This window comes from Heterodontus francisci, chromosome 14, assembly GCF_036365525.1.
Source record: "Heterodontus francisci isolate sHetFra1 chromosome 14, sHetFra1.hap1, whole genome shotgun sequence".
NCBI classification, from domain to species: domain Eukaryota; kingdom Metazoa; phylum Chordata; class Chondrichthyes; order Heterodontiformes; family Heterodontidae; genus Heterodontus; species Heterodontus francisci.
The window spans coordinates 75,419,545-75,440,976 of record NC_090384.1 but is presented as its reverse complement, the minus strand read 5'-3'; positions in this window follow the sequence as shown (position 1 = coordinate 75,440,976).

The window sequence follows — 21,432 nt, the reverse complement described above, 5'->3', positions numbered from 1 at the left end:
ATATTGGGACCGGCTCTGGGGAAGGGACACCTATGCAAGATGGATGGGTTGCACCTGAAAAAAGTCATTATCAATGTTCTTGCTGAGAGGTCAACTAGTACTATTGGAGATAGTTTAGACAAATTTGGTGGGGGAAGGGAAACTAGAAAATAGCAGAAATGCGATCAGGGGACAGAGAAATATAAATAGCAGAAAAATTAGAAATATCCCAAAAATTTCAAGGACCAGATTGAGGAAAATAGCAAAATTGATGAAGGAGGTATAAAATACAAAAACAAAGTACTGGTGACGCTGGAATCTGAAATAAAAACAGAAAATGCTGGAACTGTTGAGCAGGTCTGGCAGCATCTATGGAGAGAGAAACAAAGTTAAAGGACCCGATTTTAACTTTCTGTAAGTTGAATGAGTTTATTTAATTAGAGATACAGCACTGAAACAGGCCCTTCGGCCCACCGAGTCTGTGCCGACCAACAACCACCCATTTATACTAATCCTACATTAATCCCATATTCCCTACCACATCCCCTACCACCTAGCTGCAATTTACAATAGCCAATTTACCTATCAACCTGCAAGCCTTTGGCTGTGGGAGGAAACTGGAGCACCTGGTGGAAACCCACGCAGTCACAGGGAGAACTTGCAAACTCTGCACAGGCAGTACCTGGAACTGAACCTGGGTTGCTGGAGCTGAGGCTGTGGTGCTGACCACTGTGCCGCCCCAATTTAGAGTTAAAATCTTGCCCAAAGTTTCAAGTTGATCTTTTGTCAGAACTGGAAAAAGTGAAGAGATGTAACAGATTTTCAGCATTACAGAGTGGGGTGGTGCAGAGGAGGTGAAGGAGGAAAGAACTAAAGGGATAGGATAGCAGGCAGGAGAGACTAAATGACAAAAGGGATAATGGTGCAAAACAAAAAGGGTGGTAATGACATAAGTAAAGGAACAAAAAATGGGAATAACAGGATCATTATCAACAGTTGCCATCATGTGCTATAAATAATGGGATCTGATGAAATTATGTGTACATTAATGTCCATTGTGCAACTAATAAGTTTGGCAAGATTTTTTTTTTAATTCATTCATTCATGGGATGTGGATGTCACTGGCCAGGCCAGCATTTATTGCCCGTCCCTAATTGCCCTTGAGAAGGTGGTGGTGAGCTGCCATCTTGAACCGCTGTAGTCCATTTGGGGTAGGTACACCCACAGTGCTGTTAGGAAGGAAGTTCCAGGATTTTGACCCAGCGACAGTGAAGGAACGGCGATATAGTTCCAAGTCAGAATGGTGTGTGATTTGGAGGGGAACTTGCAGGTGGTGGTGTTCCCATGCATTTGCTGCCCTTGTCCTTCTGGTTGGTAGAGGTCGCGGGTTTGGAAGGTACAATCTAAGGAGCCTTGGTGCGTTGCTGCAGTGCATCTTTTAGATGGTACACATTGCTGCCACTGTGCGTCGGTGGTGGAGGGAGTGAATGTTTGTAGATGGGGTGCCAATCAAGCGGGCTGCTTTGTACTGGATGGTGTCGAGCTTCTTGAGTGTTGTTGGAGCTGCACCCATCCAGGCCAGTGGAGAGTATTCCATCACACTCCTGACTTGTGCCTTGTAGATGGTGGACAGGATTTGGGGAGACAGGAGGTGAGTTACTCGCCGCAGGATTCCTAGCCTCTGACCTGCTCTTGTAGCCACGGTATTTATCTGGCTATTCCAGTTCAGTTTCTGGTCAATGGTAGCCACTAGGATGTTGATAGTGGGGGATTCAGCGATGGTAATGCCATTGAATGTCAAGGGGAGATGGTTCGATTCTCTCTTGTTGGAGATGTTCATTGCCTGGCACTTGTGTGGCGCGAATGTTACTTGCCACTTTTCAGCCCAAGCCTGGATATTGTCCAGGTCTTGCTACATTTCTACACGGACTGCTTCAGTATCTGAGGAGTCACGAATGGTGCTGAACATTGTACAATCATTAGCGAACATCCCCACTTCTGACCTTATGATTGAAGGAAGGTCATTGATGAAGCAGCTGAAGATGGTTGGGCCTAGGACACTACCCTGAGGAACTCCTGCAGTGATGTCCTGGAGCTCAGATGATTGACCTCCAACAACCACAACCATCTTCCTTTGCGCTCGGTATAACTCCATCCAGCGGAGGGTTTTCCCCCGATTCCCATTGACCTCAGTTTTGCTTGGGCTCCTTGATGCCTTACTCAGTCAAATGGTGTCTTGATGTCAAGGGCAATCACTCGAACCTCACTTCTTGAGTTCAGCTCTTTTGTCCATGTTTGAACCATGGCTGTAATGAGATCAGGAGCTGAGTGGCCCTGGCGGAATCCAAACTCAGCGTCACTGAGCAGATTATTGCTGACCAAGTGCCGCTTGATGGCACTGTTGATGACATCTTCCATCACTTTACTGATGATTGAGAGTAGGCTGATGGGGCAGTAATTGGCTGGGTTGGACTTGTCCGGCTTTTTGTGTACAGGACATACTTGGGCAATTTTCCACATTGCAGGGTAGATGCCAGTGTTGTAGCTGTACTGGAACAGCTTGGCTTGGGGCACGGCAAGTTCTGGAGCACAGGTCTTCAGTACTATTGCCGGAATGTTGTCAGGGCCCATAGCCTTTGCAGTATCCAGTGCCTTCAGTCATTTCTTGATGTCAGGTGGAGTGAATCGAATTGGCTGAACTCTGGCATCTGTGATGCTGGGGACTTCAGGAGGAGGCCGAGATGAATCATCAACTCGGTACTTCTGTCTGAAGATTGTTGCAAATGCTTCAGCCTTATCTTTCGCACTGATGTGCTGGGTTCCCCCATCATTGAGGATGGGGATATTTGTGCAGCCACCTCCTCCAGGTCGTTGTTTAATTGTCCACCACCATTCACGGCTGGATGTTGCAGGACTGCAGCGCTTAGATCTGATCTGTTGGTTATGGGATCGCTTAGTTCTGTTTTGCAAATGCTGCTTACGCCGTTTGGCATGCAGATAGTCCTGTGTTGTCGCTTCACCAGGTTGACACCTCATTTTGAGGTATGCCTGGTGCTGCTCCTGGCATGCCCTCCTGCACTCTTCATTGAAACAGTGTTGGTCTCTTGGCTTGATGGTAATGGTAGAGTGGGGGATATGCTGGGCCATGAGGTTACAGATTGTGTTTGAGTAGAATTCTGCTGCTGCGGATGGCCCACAGCGCCTCATGGATGCCCTGTTTTGCATTGCTAGATCAGTTCGAAATCTATCCCATTTAGCATGGTGGTCGTGCCACACAACATGAAGGAGCGTATCCTCAATGTGAAGGTGGGACTTCATCTCCACAATGACTGTGCGGTGCTCACTCCTACCAATACCGTCATGGACAGATGTATCTGCGGCAGGCAGATTGGTGAGGATGAGGTCAGGTATGTTTTCCCCTCTTGTTGGTTCCCTCACCACCTGCCGCATACCCCATCCAGCTGATATGTCCTTTAGGACTCGGCCAGCTCGGTTAGTAGTGGTGCTACCAAGCCACTCTTGGTGATGGACATTGAACTCCCCCACCCAGAGTACATTCTGTGCCCTCGCCACCCTCAGTGCTTCCTCCAAGTGCTGTTCAACATGGAGGAGTACTGAGTCATCAGCTGAGGGAGGGCGGTAGGTGGTAATCAGCAGGAGGTTTCTGTGTCCATGTTCGACCTGATGCCATGAGACCTCATGGGGTCCAGAGTCGATGTTGAGGACTCCCAGGGCAACTTCCTCCCTACTGTATACCACTGTGCCGCCACCTCTGCTGGGTCTGTCCTGCTGGTGGGACAGGACATACCCGGGGATGGTGATGGCAGTGTCTGGGACATTGTCAGTTATGATTCCGTGAGTATGACTATATCAGGCTGTTGCTTGACTAGTCTGTGGGACAGCTCTCCCAACTTTGGCACAATTCCCCAGATGTTAGTAAGGAGGACTTGCAGAGTCAACAGGGCTGGGTTTGCCGTTGTAATTCTGGTGCCTAGGTTGATGCCGGTGGTCCGTCCGGTTTCATTCCTTTTTATAGACTTTGTAGCGGTTAGATACAACTGAGTGGCTTGCTGGGCCATTTCAGAGAGCATGTAAGAGTCAACCGCATTGCTGTGGGTCTGGAGTCACATGTAGGCCAGACCTGGTAAGGACAGCAGATTTCCTTCCCTAAAGGAAAGCTGCAGGTACAAAAATTGCTACCTGGGATTATGATATGATTGCATTACTAGAGACATGGCTCATAAATGCCAAGAATAGGTTCTTAATATTCCTGGTTACCAAGTATCATTATAACAGTGCTTCTATATTATTTAAGTTTTTTTGAGGACTCATGTATTTTAGAATTATGGACATTGTTTTATTTGGGAAAATTGATTTTTTTTTCACAGGGGTCATTGAAATGACATTGAGAGGTATTGTTTGAGAACAGCATTTGCTGGAAGTTACCTGTCTTCAGATAAATACACAGCAGGGGCTTTTCGACTTGGGGGAGATGTTTACAGCGAAGTGACAGGTCAAGATGTATCGGGGTTCGGAGGTTTGACTCTTGAGATATTGTTTTTGGTTTCACTTTGGACAGTGTGTTGAGAGTTGGAGAAAACCAGCCAAGAGAGCAGTCATCGTCAGCACCGTCTTCCATCTCTTTTTGAGAACTTCCTGAGGGTTTGAATGTAAGAAATAAAGAAACTGATGCTGCATTTCCCCTAAAAAGCCTGTAAAAACTGATCCTCAATGTCACCTGACAAATTTCCGTCCATCTAAGGTAAAATCCAGCCCTCTGTTTTTTTCAGTTTGTGTGTGGGGAATTTAAAAAGGGAGCTTCCATATTTCAATCCGTATGTTACTGCTTTGCTTCATTACTCATTAAGTCTTGTTTATAATAAACTGATAATTTTGTTGTTTATTGAAGAAAACTGGTTGGTGTATTTTATTCTGTGATTAAGAGTAGAATATATAATTGACCGTATTGGTAACTGGGTAGACATTTAAATATATGCTGTGACCTGTGGAGAAGTGGAACGAGAAAAGACCGTGAACTCCTCCCATCTCTGTTGTAACAGTATTCAGGAATGATAAAGAAAAAGAGGAGGGGGCTTAGCAGCATTGATTAAAGATGATGCTACACTTCTAGATAGAAAGGATTTACTGGATGGTTCTAGGACTGAATCTATTTGGCTTGATTTCAGGAACAGAAGGGGAATTGTTACATTGTTGTGAGTTTTTTTTGTAGAGCTCTGAACAGTGAAAAGGAGATAGACAAGCAAATTTCAAAGACATATGTCAAAAATAGTGTAGTGATATTAGAAGACTCTAATTACCCTAATATAGAAAGGGTTTGCAGTGGTGTTCCCCAAGGGTTAGAGATTAGAGAGAGATACAGCACTGAACCAGGCCCTTCGGCCCACTGAGTCTGTGCCGACCATCAATCACCCATTTATACTAATCCTACATTAATCCCTTATTCCCTACCACATCCCTTCCTACATTGATCCCATATTCCTTACCATTCTCCTACCTACACTAAGGGCAATTTACAATGGCCAATTTACCTATCAACCTGCAAGTCTTTGGCGGTGGGAGGAAACCGGAGCACTCGGCGGAAACCCACGTTAGTTTTGGGTCCTTTTTAAAATTTTTACATAAAATTTTACATCCTGGACTCGGATGTTGGGAGCAGCATTGTAAAGTTTATGGATATTACCAAACTCGGCAAAGTAGTACATAGTGATGAGGATAATTTTAGGCTTCAGAATGACAGACAGGGTGGGGAAATGGGCAGAAGCATGGCAGATGTAGTTCAATGAGAAGTGAGTAGTGATGCACGTTTGGAGGACTAATATGGAAAGAGAGTACAGTATAAATGGCACAATGTTGAAAGGTGTAGATGAGCAGAGAGACCTTTGTGTCCATATATACAAATCTTTAAAGCTGACAGGGCAGGTTGAAAAGGAAGTTCAAAAAACTTATGAGTTACGTGGGTTTATAAATAGTGGAATAGAATGTAAAAACAGAGAGATCATGTTAGAGCTTTATAAATCACTGGTTAGGCCTCAGCTGGAGTATTGTGGACAGTTCTGAGACCACACATCAGGAAAGATGTAAAGGCCTTAGAAAGGGTGCAGAGGAGGTTACCTGGATGTTACCAGGGATGAGGGACTTCAGTTATCAGGAGAGATTGGAAAAATTACAACTGTTCTCCTCGGAACAGAGAACGTTTAGAGGTTTTCAAGGTAATAAAAGGTTTCAATAAAGTAGAGAAAAAAAATCCCCCAGCAAGTGGGTCAATAACCAAAGAACTTAGGTCAAAATCATTGGCAAAAGATCTAGAGTGGGGATGAGGAAAATTTTTTTCAGACCTTTTGGGATCTGGAACCCTCAGCTGAAAAGGTGATGGAAGCTGATTCCATAATGAACTTTAAAATGGAGCTGGATAGATACTTGAGGATGAGGAATTTACAGAGTTACGGGATGTGGGACTAAGCATGATTATTCCTTTAAAGACCTAACACAAGCACGATGGACCAAATGGATTCCTGTGCTATGAGTTTCTATGATTCTATGATTTATTTTTGGTGAAAGAAAATGCTGACAATTTTATAGGGCTGTGTCTCTTAATCTCAAAATGGTTAATAATAAACTAATATTCCAACTAGGTGAAAATTGTATGTAATTTGACAACCTTGCCATTAAAAGTAGTTTTACATTTTCACTTAAAATACATCTTCAGTGTAATCTGAGCATCTGTTTCATATACCTCCTTTGTGGACCAAGAGGTAACTTTAGTAGCACATCCCTTTATCCTCTGGGATTGGCAGAGTTGTTACAGTTCAACATCTTCCCAAGTTCATGGCAAAAAGAAAATTCAAGTAAGCAGACTATCACAGTTCAGGACGTTTGACTATTTTTACCATTGTCATGCAAACTTGCTTTGTTGAATGATAATTTTCTTTAATCCACTGACTGGAGATCTGAATTTATATTTTTTGAAAAAATTTTAAAAGAACAGATAAAAACTGACGGGTTGGATTTTGGTTCCTTATGAGAGAAAAACATTAGCTGGAGCAACCTTCACTTCAAATGCAAATTAGAGCAAACCAGACAGTAAGACCAGTGAATCAGAGGAGGAAAAGAATGCAAAACCACCTACAAAACTAGACCCATTGGAAGAGGAAGACGAGTTTGAGCCAGAGAAGCCGATAGTTATGGTTGCTGGAAAGCTCCACCTCTACAGCGAAGTTAGTCAAAATCACCGAAGAGCTGCCGCAATCTCAAGCGCGGTGGCTCATTTAAATAGCCAGGGCGGCCTGCTGCCCCCAATCGCATGGAGGGGGCGGCGGGCTGTCCATCCCCGACAATGACGTCAGCTGCCTGTGCGTAGGTGCTGGCATTATTTTTAAAAGGCAGCCATCCCTGCCACCCAATTAAAATTTTTAAAGTCCTACCCCCACAAAAAATTAAATAAATATATTTCTAATGCCCCTTACCTGCTCCCCCAATAACAGTTACAATAATTATTTGCCCTTCCCCACCAAAACACTTACCTTTTATATCTGACCTTCCCCCCCCAAACTGCACAAAGTTTAAGGTTGAACCCTTCCCACCATCCCCTACACCCATTATGCATATATGACCCCCATTCCCTACACCCCACAAGCACTCCCCCCCCACCCGGCATGGATAAACTTATCTCTTACCCCCTTCACCACCAGTATGGTGTCGCGTTTCCCTGGGTGGGGATCTGAGGGCGTGGGAGTGCCGGCCACTGTGTCGCAGATCATGGTGGCCCCCCCAAGATTGCAGGTAAGTCTATTTAAATTTAATAATTTTATTCATTTGAAGATTTAAATTGTGGTCCCATCGCCCAGCGGCGGGGCGGGGGCGGGGCCACCATGGAGCCAGGAGGATCTGGCCGAGCCCTCTCAGCATCGAGGTCCATGGCGGGCCTCATTTGGAGCCGTGTTCAGGCTCCCCCGACACAGAACTCAACAGCTGGGGGAGAACAAAATCAAGCCCGACTTTGCTAGCAGCTTAATTTGCAACACTACATCCTACATTGCAAGGCCTGTGAGGAAGGAGATGAAATGTCTGCTCATCCCAGCAAGAACCAAGACCCAGGATGTTTAAGGGAACTGCTTTTTGTTTTTCTTTTGCAAGATGAAATACTGCTAACTACTATGTTTAAATCAGAGTGATTGTCAGGTGACAAGCCCCTCCCCATCTGTGGTTTTAAACATGTGATTCTCAGCAGAGCAAGGAGAAGCATCTGGACTCTGACACGTGTAGACCAAGTGGGGGTCCCTCTCCCTTTCTCTCTCTCTCTCTCCAGTCCAGCTTGCAAGCTTCAAATCCTGCCTGTTGACTGTCCACCTTTGCATACTCCGGCTACAATCAGAAACCCCATTGAAAGAAATCATCCACATCACCGTCTCCAAGACACCCATCGAACCTGTCATCGATCTCTTCAAAATAAAAGCCTCAGGACCACTGAATTCTGCTAGAAGCCAGCCGAATCACCAAACCTCACAGAGCGTATACCCCTTTTTTCTAACTCACCCCTTTTTCCTCTGAACTCTAACTCAACCAATCTACCTTTCCCCACTCTGTAACCTGTTCGTGTTAATTACCCAGTTAAGGGCATCAATTGGTGGCAGGGCAGGAAGGCCATTTACAGGCCTTCCTGCTCCGGACTAAATTTTGGCAGAAGCGGGATGGTGGTGGTGTAAACCTAGTGTAGTTTTTTTTTTGGTGGGGGGGGGGGATATGTGGCGTGTCTTTAAGACAGCAAAGGATCAGTACTGCTTTAAGAATAAGCAGGCCTCAGGAGTTACCAAGAAGGTGCATTCTCGTTGCCTTGGATGCAGCCATTTGGATACTGCGATTGAAAGGGTGCATTCTTGTTGCCTTGGATACAGCCACTTGGACTGAACATCAAGAGATATATTTGCTACAATTTAATTTTGAACTGGCTTAAAGTGCAAACAGTCTGTTCTAACAGGAGACATAGACAGACAGCTATGTGTTAGCACTTGAAAGGAGAAACAGACCATTTAAACTGAAGGAAGAGAATTTTGTCTGTTTATTTAGTATTATCTCTCAAAATTCTGAAAAAGTCAAACCAAAACAGAGATCTCTGATCATTTCAACTGAAGGAAGGGAAGTTAGACTGTGACAATTTTTTATCCCTCAAAAATTCTAAAGCCAAATTGATTCATTTAAAAAGTGTTTGCAAGTCGTTAATTGTGAAAAATCATCACTGGAGAAGGAAAGCATCACTTACTGCTGGAATTAGACTACAGAGTGGCCACCTTTGCATACTCCAGCTGTTCTACTGTAGAAGAACCTTTTTCTCCCCAACCGACAGCTGTGAGGACTTTGAGTAACCTTGGACATTTTCACCTCTGACAGGAGCTTAAATTTGCAAGGACTCTAATTTGTTCTATTTTATATGTTGTTTATGTCTTCATAGTGTTTAAAAATTTAGTTTTTCTCATTAAACAGTTAATTTGTTGATTTAAAGACGCTTGGTTTGGTTAGCGTCATTTAGGGGTTAATAGAAGGTACAATTTGGCTGGTTCTTTCTTTAATTTGGAAAGTTTGAAATATGTTAGGCGATCTGTGGAGGGACGGTATTGAATTAACAGTGCGTTTCTCCCACCACAATCAGAATCATATATTTTGATTGGGGGCTTTGACTGGAGCGGTCGATCTTAATAGTGTGTGAGTGGAAGTTGGCACGTGGTTTATTATTTTTATTAGTTCGGTTTAGGTGCAATAAAGTTAACCTCTTTCTTTGTTAAACTCAAGAAAACCTGTCCGATTGGTTCCTGATATGAGCATAGCAAGTAAGTAATTAAACACCCACTGAATTGGCCAATACATCCACTTTAAGAAAGAATTAAACATGTTGTGGTCAAACAAGGAGAGGGACAGAGGGAAGCCCTTCGACCCCTCCTTACTTTTCCATAATGCTATGGAAAGATTCAGGTATTCATGTATATGCATTATCAACATTTAAGTTACAGTAAATTTCAAGAAATGTTCCTTCATGAGGCAGGGAGGAGCTAAATCACTTTTAAGAAGAAAGCTGACCAAGGCTGAGACAGCGGGTGGAATTTTATGGTCTCTCCTGTGGCAGGTTTGGAGGCAGGCGGAGCATAAGAACGGGTGGGATGGTGGTGGTGGGGGGACCCCACCACTATCCCGTTTCTGCCAAAATTTGATCCGGGGCAGGAAGGCCTGTGAATGGCCTTCCTGCCCCGCTGCCAATTGAGGTTCTTAACTGGGTAATTAACCCCTAATTAAGGGCCTCTTTCCGCCGCAGCCACAATTACCCATGCGCAGGTCCCCTGTTGCCTCACAGGAAGCACTGTTAATCTGTTAATTGTGTATCAATTGTTTGATTATATGCAGGTGAAGGGTGTTAACTGGGGTCTTACTTGAGCACTTATAAACAGACATTTACTGAGACTGGTGGAGGTTTTGAGTGAGGAGCTACATATTTGTAATCCTTTTGCTCTGTACAATAAATGTGAAACTGAGTAAAGATAGGCTGTAGTATTATCCTTGCAAAACAAGCTTTCTGGAGTTTAACAAGCACGGCACAAAAAACTGTGCAGGCTGCTTCCCAGCTGCAGGGGAGGGGGAGAGGCTCTCGTTCAAAGGCACTTAGTGCCTGAATGAGGAACATGGCATCAGGAAGGGGGGGCCCACTGAGGGCCATCACCCTGCCCTTGCTGCCGACACACCCTCCCCCCTCCCCCAAGATCCCCAACCCGTGAGACCCCTCCTGCCCTGACCTACCTTAAGCCTGGTTCCAGCGCTGCTGCTTGGTGTCTAGTCACTGCAGCTACAGCAGCAGCCACTGCCCTCTGATTGACTGGCAGCTCTGCAAGGCCCGGATTTCCGGCAGCGGGATCCTAAATCATGTGGAAGGCTGGCTGCTGTCTTGTTATGTGCCCGATTAGTATTAAATTCACCAGGCCATCCGTACAAGAGCTGACGCAGAGATCTCGGAATTGGTTTCCCCCGACATCGAGATCCCCACCGCCAACACACAATCCCACCAAGCTAGTCAGATTTCGTAGGAAAAGAGAATCCAAAAAAGTGACTGTTTTTAGCCAACTAAAAGGATTAGTGTGCCAGGTTTTTCTTTTCTATCAGAAGGAACTGAAGTCCTTTTTGTTTTAACATGATATTTTCTATAATTATTGAGCAGTACAGTCACACATTTATTACAAAGTAAAGCAGCATAATGAGTCACTTTTGACCTTGTCTCACTAAAATGTGTTAATCAGACCACCTTTCAGAGAAGCCACATGAGAACACATGCAAGGATCATGACATCCAGTTCATACAACAAGGGGTCTCATTATTACACCCCACGTTTATGATGATATCTAGATATTAGATAATGAAAGTATTCTCCTGCTTGTGCAGGGCACAGGGAAGTTTACAGGTGAGGTCAGTGACTTTAACCTGAGAGAATATCTATGACAGAACCATAATTAGTAACATAGACTGAGTCTCCTGTGAACTAAAATTTAAGCTCTCATATGCGCTACGAGTGGTTTAGCATACTCAGGATTAATAATTACTGCTGGATTATGCTATTGACAAATGAAACACTTAAATATGCCATTCCCAACTCACAAAACGTGATAATTCCGAGTGCTCAAGTGTTCGCATTTCATCCCAGTCCCTCTTAACTGCTAATGTTTTGACCACGTATAAGTCAGTTAATACTTACAAAATGCCCCGATACTCTAACCCCTGATAATCAAAATGGCTTGGATTCCAAAGTCAGGCTGACTGGCAAGTCACATGTATGGTCCCCTTTGTGTAGAGTCAGTTACATTCTCTGAGATACAGCTGGGATAAACTATTTCTTTAAATTGATCCATCCTAACTATCTGGCATTACATGAACTTTTTTTGTCAAGTCAAATTGTTTGTGTAATATTTTTCTGAATGTAGTGAACCTGCCTTCTGTGTCAAGTGCATGTATTGCATGCCATACTTTTCAAATACATTATAACTCAAGAGTGCAGGACTTAAGATTGTCACACATCAATGTGTTATGTCTGTGGACAAAAAATATAATTGTTAGGTAAGCAAAAGTAAGGCTGAAATAAACTTTCATCTTTTAAGTTGTGTCAGTTACATATGATATATTGCTTCAATAAATTTGCTGTATTACATTGGCACTAGTTGGCATCCTTTCATCTATGAAAGATTATGGACACTGAGCAAACTTTCCATTCTGGTGGGGTGTCTTTCCTTGGTGCACCTTTGTTGATGGCTGTGAAGGCCAATCCTTGAGAGGCAGGTTTTGCCAAAAGTGCCACATGTGAAGCTGCCAAGTGATGCTGTGAGTTGTTGTTTTTGACACTAGCACCTGTTGCCAAGCTGCTGCAGCAACTGTTCGTTGTGGTGGTGCTCACAAGTCCATAGGATGTGTCACCATCTCCCTCTTTCGCTAACTAGTGACTCCCAGGTGTGATAGTCGACATTTAGGGCCTTCATGTCACGCTTGCAAGCATTCATTGACAGGCATTGTCACATTTACACTGTAGAGGGGTCATGATAAACATTAAAACTGCATTCCAGGTCCCAGGCTGCTTGTGAGCAATGTCACAGGAGATGTACATAATTACAGGGAACTGATTGGAAGAGTAAACATGCTTACTTCTGGGACATTTTATCCAATACCCTTAATGGAATGTAAGTCTTATCCCTCTGATAAATGTAAGGTTTGTGAGTTTCTGGAAACCAAATTTCTAGTGTGTGTGAATGCAGAGCACAAATTCCATAATTCAACACCACTTAGGTCATCTCTCTTGGAGAGTTGGTAAGGGTAACTGGTATGAAAAATGAAACTTGGAATTTTCATTCCATTGAGACAGAGGCTATTCTTCCAAAGCTGAGGCAAAGAGGGTAGAATTTTGCTCTGTGCCTTGCTTATACTGTGCCTAATCTCAGCATGTTTGCCAATACTACATATGAAATGTAAATAATGTTTCCATTTCCTAAATAAGTACCAAATTCACTTGAAGCAACTCTTTTAAAAAAACAAAAAACAATTCTTATTCACTGAAAGTATCACCTTGTTTATATCTATTCAAGATATAACTGGAGAGCTGCATCAGTTTTCATTTCAGTGCAGTTGGAGATCCTAGTCTGTTTCTAATACTGTTTAACGAAGGTTGAATATTTCACTACGTTGGCTTTAGCTTTTGATTTTGATCAAAAATTGGAATGATTTAACTCTTGTTACGACCAGGTGAGAAGTGTTCTAGGGATTCCCTGTCAGCCTTTGCCTGATTTAACCATAACAGGGTTTAATTTTGAAAAAGAAATGTGTTTTAGCTCCCCCTTAGAGAATCCTTGTTCACCGCCTTCCAATGGTAAGGCAAAGAAATCAATTCAGACAGGTTTTCTTAAATTTTAAACAAGAAAGGTGGAAATTTATTATTCGTAAACTGTAACCTGGTTAACGAATACAAAATGCGACACGGCCATGCTCGCATGCATACATGATAAACACACACTCAGATAGAGACAGAAAAGTAGAAAAGAATAAAGGGGAAAAGTTTGAGGCAATAGATGGGTTTCTGTTTTACTGTCCTTTGAATTTGCTGTGAAGTCTTTGCTTACCGGTCAGACTTGCAATTTGTTGGGGCCCAGTGCAAGCTTGAACTTGCTTCGAGGTCAGAGTCTTTTCTCTCTTGAGATTTATGTTTCTTTCGTAGGTCCAGTGGTTTGCAAGAAAACGAGAGAGAGAGGCTTCCTTGCTCCAGTTTCAGTTTCAACAGCCTTCTGCCTCTGTCTCTGTGGCACAATTCAAAAACCCCAGGTTGCCCAGCAGGTTAGTCATGTGACTAGCTGGTTTGACCACTTCTGTTTGTGGATTCTGTCATTTTAGCAAGTCATCCTGGAATGTGAGCTTCCTCACCTTTAGTGTCTGGTGATCACAGCCCATTTCGGGTTAAGTGGACCAGGGAATAATCCTTTGTCTCTCCAAGCACTGTTTGTTGGTATGCAAATCTTTTTCCATCCGAGTGCCCGGTCATTTTATTTTTAACGAGTCCTTTCATCACTCCAGCAACAGTTTAAAATCAAAGTTCATATGACAAAATTAATATGTCTCATTCTTGGCAGGTGGGGGTCTGCATGACACTCTGATGCCTAGTCAAACATGACAATGCACAGATGTTTTGGTTTAAATCCCTCCTCGCCACTCTCATTAGATTACCAATAAATTAATTTTTATAACCTGGCGTAGTGGTATTATCACTGGACTAGTAACCCAGAGACCCAGGGTATTCCTCTGGGGACATGGGTTCGAATCCCACCACAGCAGAAGGTGGAATTTGAACAAACGAGTCTAATGATGGCCATGAAACCATTGTCGATTGTTGTAAAAACCCATCTGGTTCACTAATGTCCTTTAGGGAAGGAAATCTGCTGTCCTTACCTGGTCTGGCCTACATGTGACTCCAGACCCACAGCAATGTGGTTGACTCTTACATGCCCTCTGAAATGGCCTAGCAAGCCACTCAGTTGTACCTAACCGCTACGAAGTCTATAAAAAGGAATGAAACCGGACGGACCACCCGGCATCGACCTAGGCACCGGAAACGACAACGGCAAACCCAGCCCTGTCGACCCTGCAAAGTCCTCCTTACTAACATCTGGGGGCTTGTGCCAAAGTTGGGAGAGCTGTCCCACAGACAAGTCAAGCAACAGCCTGACATAGTCATACTCACAGAATCATACCAAACAGACAATGTCCCAGACACTGCCATCACCATCCCCGGGTACGTCCTGTCCCATCGGCAAGACAGACCCAGCAGAGGTGGTGGCACAGTGGTATACAGGAGGGAGGGAGTTGCCCTGGGAGTCCTCAACATCGACTCCGGACCTCATGAAGTCTCATAGCATCAGGTTAAATATGGGCAAGGTAACCTCCTACTGATTACGACCTACCACCCTCCCTCAGCTGATGACTCAGTACTCCACCATGTTGAACACCACTTGGAGGAAGCACTGAGGGTGACAAGGGCACAAAATGTACTCTGGGAGGGGGACTTCAATGTCCATCACCATGAGTGGCTCGGTAGCACCACTACTGACCGAGCTGGCCGAGTCCTCAAGGACATGGCTGCTAGACTGGGTCTGCGGCAGGTGGTGGGGGAACCAACATGAGGGAAGAACATACTCGACCTCATCCTCACCAATCTGCCTGCCGCGGATGCATCTGTCCATGACAGTACTGGTAGGAGTGACCACCGCACAGTCCTTGGAGATGAAGTCCCGCCTTCACATTGAGGATACCGTCCATCGTGTTGTATGGCACTATCACCGTGCTGAATGGGATAGAATACGAACGGATCTAACAATGCAAAACTGGGCATCCATGAGGCACTGTGGGCCATCAGCAGCAGCAGAATTGTACTCAACCACAATCTGTAACCTCGTGGCCTGGCATATCCCCCACTCTACAATTACCATCAAGCCAGGAGACCAACCAGAAGAGTGCAGGAGGGCATGCCGGGAGCAGCACCAGGCATACTTCAAAATGAGGTGTCAACCTGGTGAAGCTACAACCCAGGACTACTTGCATGCCAAACTGCCTAAGCAGCATGCGATAGACAGAGCTAAGCGATCGCATAACCAACGGATCAGATCTAAGCTCTGCAGTCCTGCCACTTCCAGCCATGAATGGTGGTGGACAATTAAACAACTAATTGGAGGAGGTGGCTGCACAAATATCCCCATCCTCAATGATGGGGGAGCCCAGCACATCAGTGCGAAAGATAAGGCTGAAGCATTTGCAACAATCTTCAGCCAGAAGTGCCGAGTTGATGATCCATCTCGGCCTCCTCCTGAAGTCCCCAGCATCACAGATGCCAAACTTCAGCCAATTCAATTCACTCCACATGATATCAAGAAACGACTGAAGGCACTGGATACTGCAAAAGCAATGGGCCCTGACAATATTCCGGCAATAGTACTGAAGACCTGTGCTCCAGAACTTGCCGCGCCCCTAGCCAAGCTGTTCCAGTACAGCTATAACACTGGCATCTACCCTGCAATGTGGAAAATTGCCCAGGTATGTCCTGTACACAAAAAGCCGGACAAATCCAACCCGGCCAACTACCGCCCCATTAGCCTACTCTCAATCATCAGTAAAGTGATGGAAGGTGTCATCAACAGTGCCATCAAGCGGCACTTGCTTAGCAACAACCTGCTCAGTGATGCTCAGTTTGGGTTCCGCCAGGGCCACTCAGCTCCTGACCTCATTACAGCCTTGGTTCAAACATGGACAAAAGAGCTGAACTCAAGAGGTGAGGTGAGAGCGACTGCCCTTGACATCAAGACAGCATTTGACCAAGTATGGCATCAAGGAGCCCTAGCAAAACTGAAGTCAATGGGAATCGGGGGAAAACCCTCCGCTGGCTGGAGTCATACCTCGCGCAAAGGAAGATGGTTGTGGTTGTTGGAGGTCAATCATCTGAGCTCCAGGACATCACTGCAGGAGTACCTCTGGGTCATGTCCTAGGCCCAACCATCTTCAGCTGCTTCATCAATGACCTTCCTTCAATCATAAGGTCAGAAGTGGGGATGTTCGCTGATGATTGCACAATGTTCAGCACCATTCGCAACTCCTCAGATACTGAAGCAGTCTGTGTAGAAATGCAGCAAGACCTGGACAATATCCAGGCTTGGGCTGATAAGTGGCAAGTAACATTCGCGCCACACAAGTGCCAGGCAATGACCATCTCCAACAAAAGAGAATCTAACCATCTCCCCTTGACATTCAACGGCATTACCATCACTGAATCCCCCACTATCAACATCCTAGGGGCTACCATTGACCGAAAACTGAACTGGAGTAGCCATATAAATACCTTGGCTACAAGAGCAGGTCAGAGGCTAGGAATCCTGAGGGGAGTAACTCACCTCCTGACTCCCCAAAGCCTGTCCACAATCTACAAGGCACAAGTGAGGAGTGTGATGGAATACTCTCCACTGGCCTGGATGGGTGCAGCTCCAACAACACTCAAGAAGCTCGACACCATCCAGGACAAAGCGGCCCGCTTGATTGGCACCCCATCTACAAACATTCACTCCCACCACCATCGACGCACAGTGGTAGCAGTGTGTACCATCTACAAGATGCACTGCAGCAATGCACCAAGGCTCCTTCGACAGCACCTTCCAAACCCGCGACCTCTACCTACTAGAAGGACAAGGGCAGCAAATACATGGGAACACCACCACGTGCAAGTTCCCCTCCAAGTCACACACCACCCTGACTTGGAACTATATCACCGTTCCTTCACTGTCGCTGGGTCAAAAGCCTGGAACTCCCTTCCTAACAGCACTGTGGGTGTACCTACCCCACATGTACTGCAGCGGTTCAAGAAGGCAGCTCACCACCACCTTCTCAAGGGCAATTAGGGATGGGCAATATATGCTGGCCTGGCCAGCGACGCCCACATCCTGTGAATGAATAAAAAAAATAAAAAAAATTCATGCTGATCTCACCTCTGCTAAGTTCCAGCTTGAGATATTCTTAACACTGCAAAGTGCTTGGTAATTGCAGAAATGTATGCAGTTGAACAATGTCAGAAACCATCTTTGCCTAAAATGCAATAGCCCTGTGAACTGTTGCTGCAAGTCAGCACTTTTTTAAATTGGACTTCATTCAGATTAAATGGGTGCCTCAGCCCACTTAACCAAATGAATACAAAAAGGTTAATTAATGTTCCCACTAATCTTTTTTGAAGCCTACTCTTAATAGTAGAAGTATTGTTCATTATAGGAACTGTAAAGGCTAAATATAATTAACTAACAAAAAAGTGAAATAACGAGTCTTTGAGGAGATGTTTCTTATTGTTTCTGTACCCTTATTTCAATCATGTTAAATTCACTGTCTTTGCATCTTTTATGCACTTGTGGCAGTGCCTTCAAAAGAGTGAAAATATGTTTGTGGCTAATAAATTGACAATCAAATTAAAAAGCGGGAATTTTATGCTGTCCGCCGTGGTGGATTTGGTGGCGTGCAGGGTGATATAATTAGCGGGAGCTTTTTTCTGGAATTCCCAACGCCGAGGTATTTTAGAGGAATTCAGTCGATGGCAGGTTTGTGGCATTCCAGGGTTCCCCTAAGGTGGTGGCAGATTAGAGTTTTGCATTCATTTAAGTAACATGAATACTCATTTCCCCACGCATAGTTACAATTTAGTCTTACCTGCCAGATTAATTGAACCGTGAGCGATATTCCCATGCCACCCGGTTCGCAAATGGTGTGCAACATTTGGATGTGTGCTGCTGAGTCTCAGGACTGTGCTCTTCTCTCTTTAACTCATCTGCTAAACTAACGCCAGCCTTGGAATGATGTTTGCCTCCAAGCTCGGCACCAGCATGGGTGAATCATCTCAGAGCGTGGTGACGACGGCATGGGTGGGGGCTACATGGAGGGGGGAGGGAAAGGTGGAGTTTATCGGGTGCATGGAGGAGCAGGGGAGGATAGAGTGGAGCGTCCAGGTTGTTGAATGGTTGATGTGGATGGTGAAGATGCATTTTGTCAGCTGCGGGGAGGGGGCGGGTAGTGGGTGGATTAGATCAGAACTGTGTGAAGATATTTGACAAGGGCCTAAAGGGAGGGATGAGTGCTGTCGACGTCGGGGAACTGTGCGGCAAATTGAGGGTACTGGCTGACATTGACTCACTTTGGCTGCAGGTAAAATAAATGATTTGAAGTTGGTGACTTTTGCAAAATAAGGGACGCAAAAACATTTTGATTTAAGTAAAAGCTTCAATTTAAGTTAGGCTGAAGATACATAAAAACACGATCGTGGTGCTTGGGGGGTTCCACCAATGAAAGGCCACCTCTGCCATAGGATCCCATGGGTTCCCCATGTCCGTCTCCACATAGCTAATTTAAATACAAAATCGGATGGGAAACGGGATTTGGGGCGAAAGCAGAAGTTGCGACAACCTCTGGTCCCGCCATTGGGTACACCGCGGCACTCATAAGATTCCACTTGTGAATCGGGGACACAGCGGCAGACCTGTGTGGAAGCAGACCGGAGCAGGACGATATAAGTCGGGGCTGAGGCTCGAGGCCACACTTACCTGGGAGTTGGAGAGCAACGGACCTGTGTGGAACCAGACGGAGCGAGAGGATATAAATCAGGACCGAGGCTCAAGGCCCACACTTTCCTGGCAGTCGGAGAGGCATGCCAGTCAGCTATTTGGAATCGGCACTTGCTGGCTTTGAAGGAAGATGGGAAAAAAGCAAACAGTGATTTCAAAGCAAAGATGTAAGTTGATTGTTTGGTGAGTATCTATTGTAAGGGGCTGTCAGCAAATAGCTAGATTAATTCATTACTTTTTAGGAAAGGTGTGTAAATAGTGGGAATATAGAATAATGTAAAACTGGTGAGTCTGCTGTTTTTTAGTTTAAGCAGTAAGACTTATTGCATTCCCAAGGTTAGGTTAATACAATAAGTGCTGGTGAGGTGGGCATTAATTTAAAAACTAACAAAATAATTAATTTAATAGTTAATTAAAATGCATTAAGGATGGCAGGATAGGTGATGTGTTGCAGCTGCAGTATGTGGGAACTGATGGACACTAGCATCATCCATGGCAAACATGTCCACAGTAAGTGTCTGCAGCTAGAGGAGCTTCGGATTAGAGTTAGTGAGCTGGAGGCTGAGCTGCAGACACTGTGATGTGTCAGAGAGGAGGGAAGTTACCTGGACACTTAGTTCCAGAAGGCAGTCACATCCCATAGGACAGGGTCGTCAGATTTGGTCAGTGGTCAGGTACAGGAGGGTGTGACTGTGCGTGAAGCATGTGAGGGGATCGAGAAGGCCCTTGCTGTTGTCCAACAGGTTTTAGGTTCTTTCAGCTTATATAGATGAGAGCAAGGGCTGCAGGGTGGATGAGCAAACTGACCATGGCACCGTGGTACAAAACGCCATTCAAGTGGGGGAGTAAATAGGAATGTAGTGGTAGTAGGAGGTAGTTTCGTCAGAAGAATAGACACAGTTCTCTCTGGCGAAGAGCAAGAGTCCAGAAGGCTGTGTTGCCTGCCTGGTGCTGGGGTTTGGGACATCTGCTCTGGGCTGGAGAGAAACTTGAAGTGGGACGGGGAGAATTCTGTTGCCGTGTTCCATGTGGGTACCAACAACATAGATAGGACCAGGAAAGAGGTTCTGCATAGGGAGTATCAACAGCTAGGGGCTAAATTTAAAAAAAAAACAGAATCTCAAAGGTAATAATCTCTAGATTATTACCACGAGAAAATTGGTGTATGGTAAATAAGATTAGAGAGTTAAACATGTGGCTGAAAGATTGGTGTGGGAGAAATGGGTTTCGATTCATGGGTCACTGGCACCAGTACTGGGGAAAGTGGGGGCTGTACTGTTGGGACAGTCTTCACCTGAATCATGCTGGGACCAGTGTTCTGGTGAGTCGTAAAACTAGTGCAGTAGAGAGGGCTTTAAACTAAATCGTGGAGGCAAGGGATGAAGTGAGAGAAGATATGTTAAATTGAAGAGAGAAGACAAGGCAAGAGAGCAAGGTAGCAATGAGGAAATAATAATCAGAGTGTGGCAGGAAGAAAGCAACAGAATGCACACTCTTAATTTTGTACAAGCAGCTAAGGCTAGAGGTTGCATAAATAGTAAAAAGACAGAACTGAAGGGTCTGTATTTGAATGTGCGTAGCATTCATAACAAAACAAATGAATTGATATCTCAAATAGAAATAAATATGTATAATCTAATAGCCATTACAGAGACATGGCTGCAAGATGACAAAAGCTGGGACCTGAATATTCAAGGGTTAATGACATTTTGGAAGGACAGGAAACTAGGAAAATGTGGAGAGGAAGTTCTGTTAATTAAGGGTGGCATTAGTACAATTAGAGAGAGGCAACCTTAGTTCTAAAAGTCAAGATGTAGAATCAGTTTGGGTAGCGACAAGAAATAGTAAAGGTTGTGGGAGTAGTTTATAGGCCCCCTAATAGTAACCATGCTGTAGGAAGGGGTATACAGGAAGAAATAATGTGGGTTTGTGAGAAAGGTACGGTGATAATCATGGGTGATTTTAAGCTACATATAAATTGGACGAATCAGAATTGCTAAAGGTAGCCTGGATGATGACTTCATAGAGGGTTTTCAGGACAGTTTCTTAGAGCAGCATGTTCTAGAACCAACCAGAGAGCGGGCTATTCCAGATCTGGTAATGTGTCACGAGACCTCATAATAAAGGTGCCCCTAGGTAGCAGTGATCACAACATGATTGAATTTCGCATTCAGTTTGAGGGTGAGAAAAGTGGATCTAAGTGTTTTAAACTTAAATAAGGCTATTTATGAGGGTTTGAAGACAGAGCTGGCTAAAGTAAACTCGAAAATTAGGTGACAGGATTGGTCAG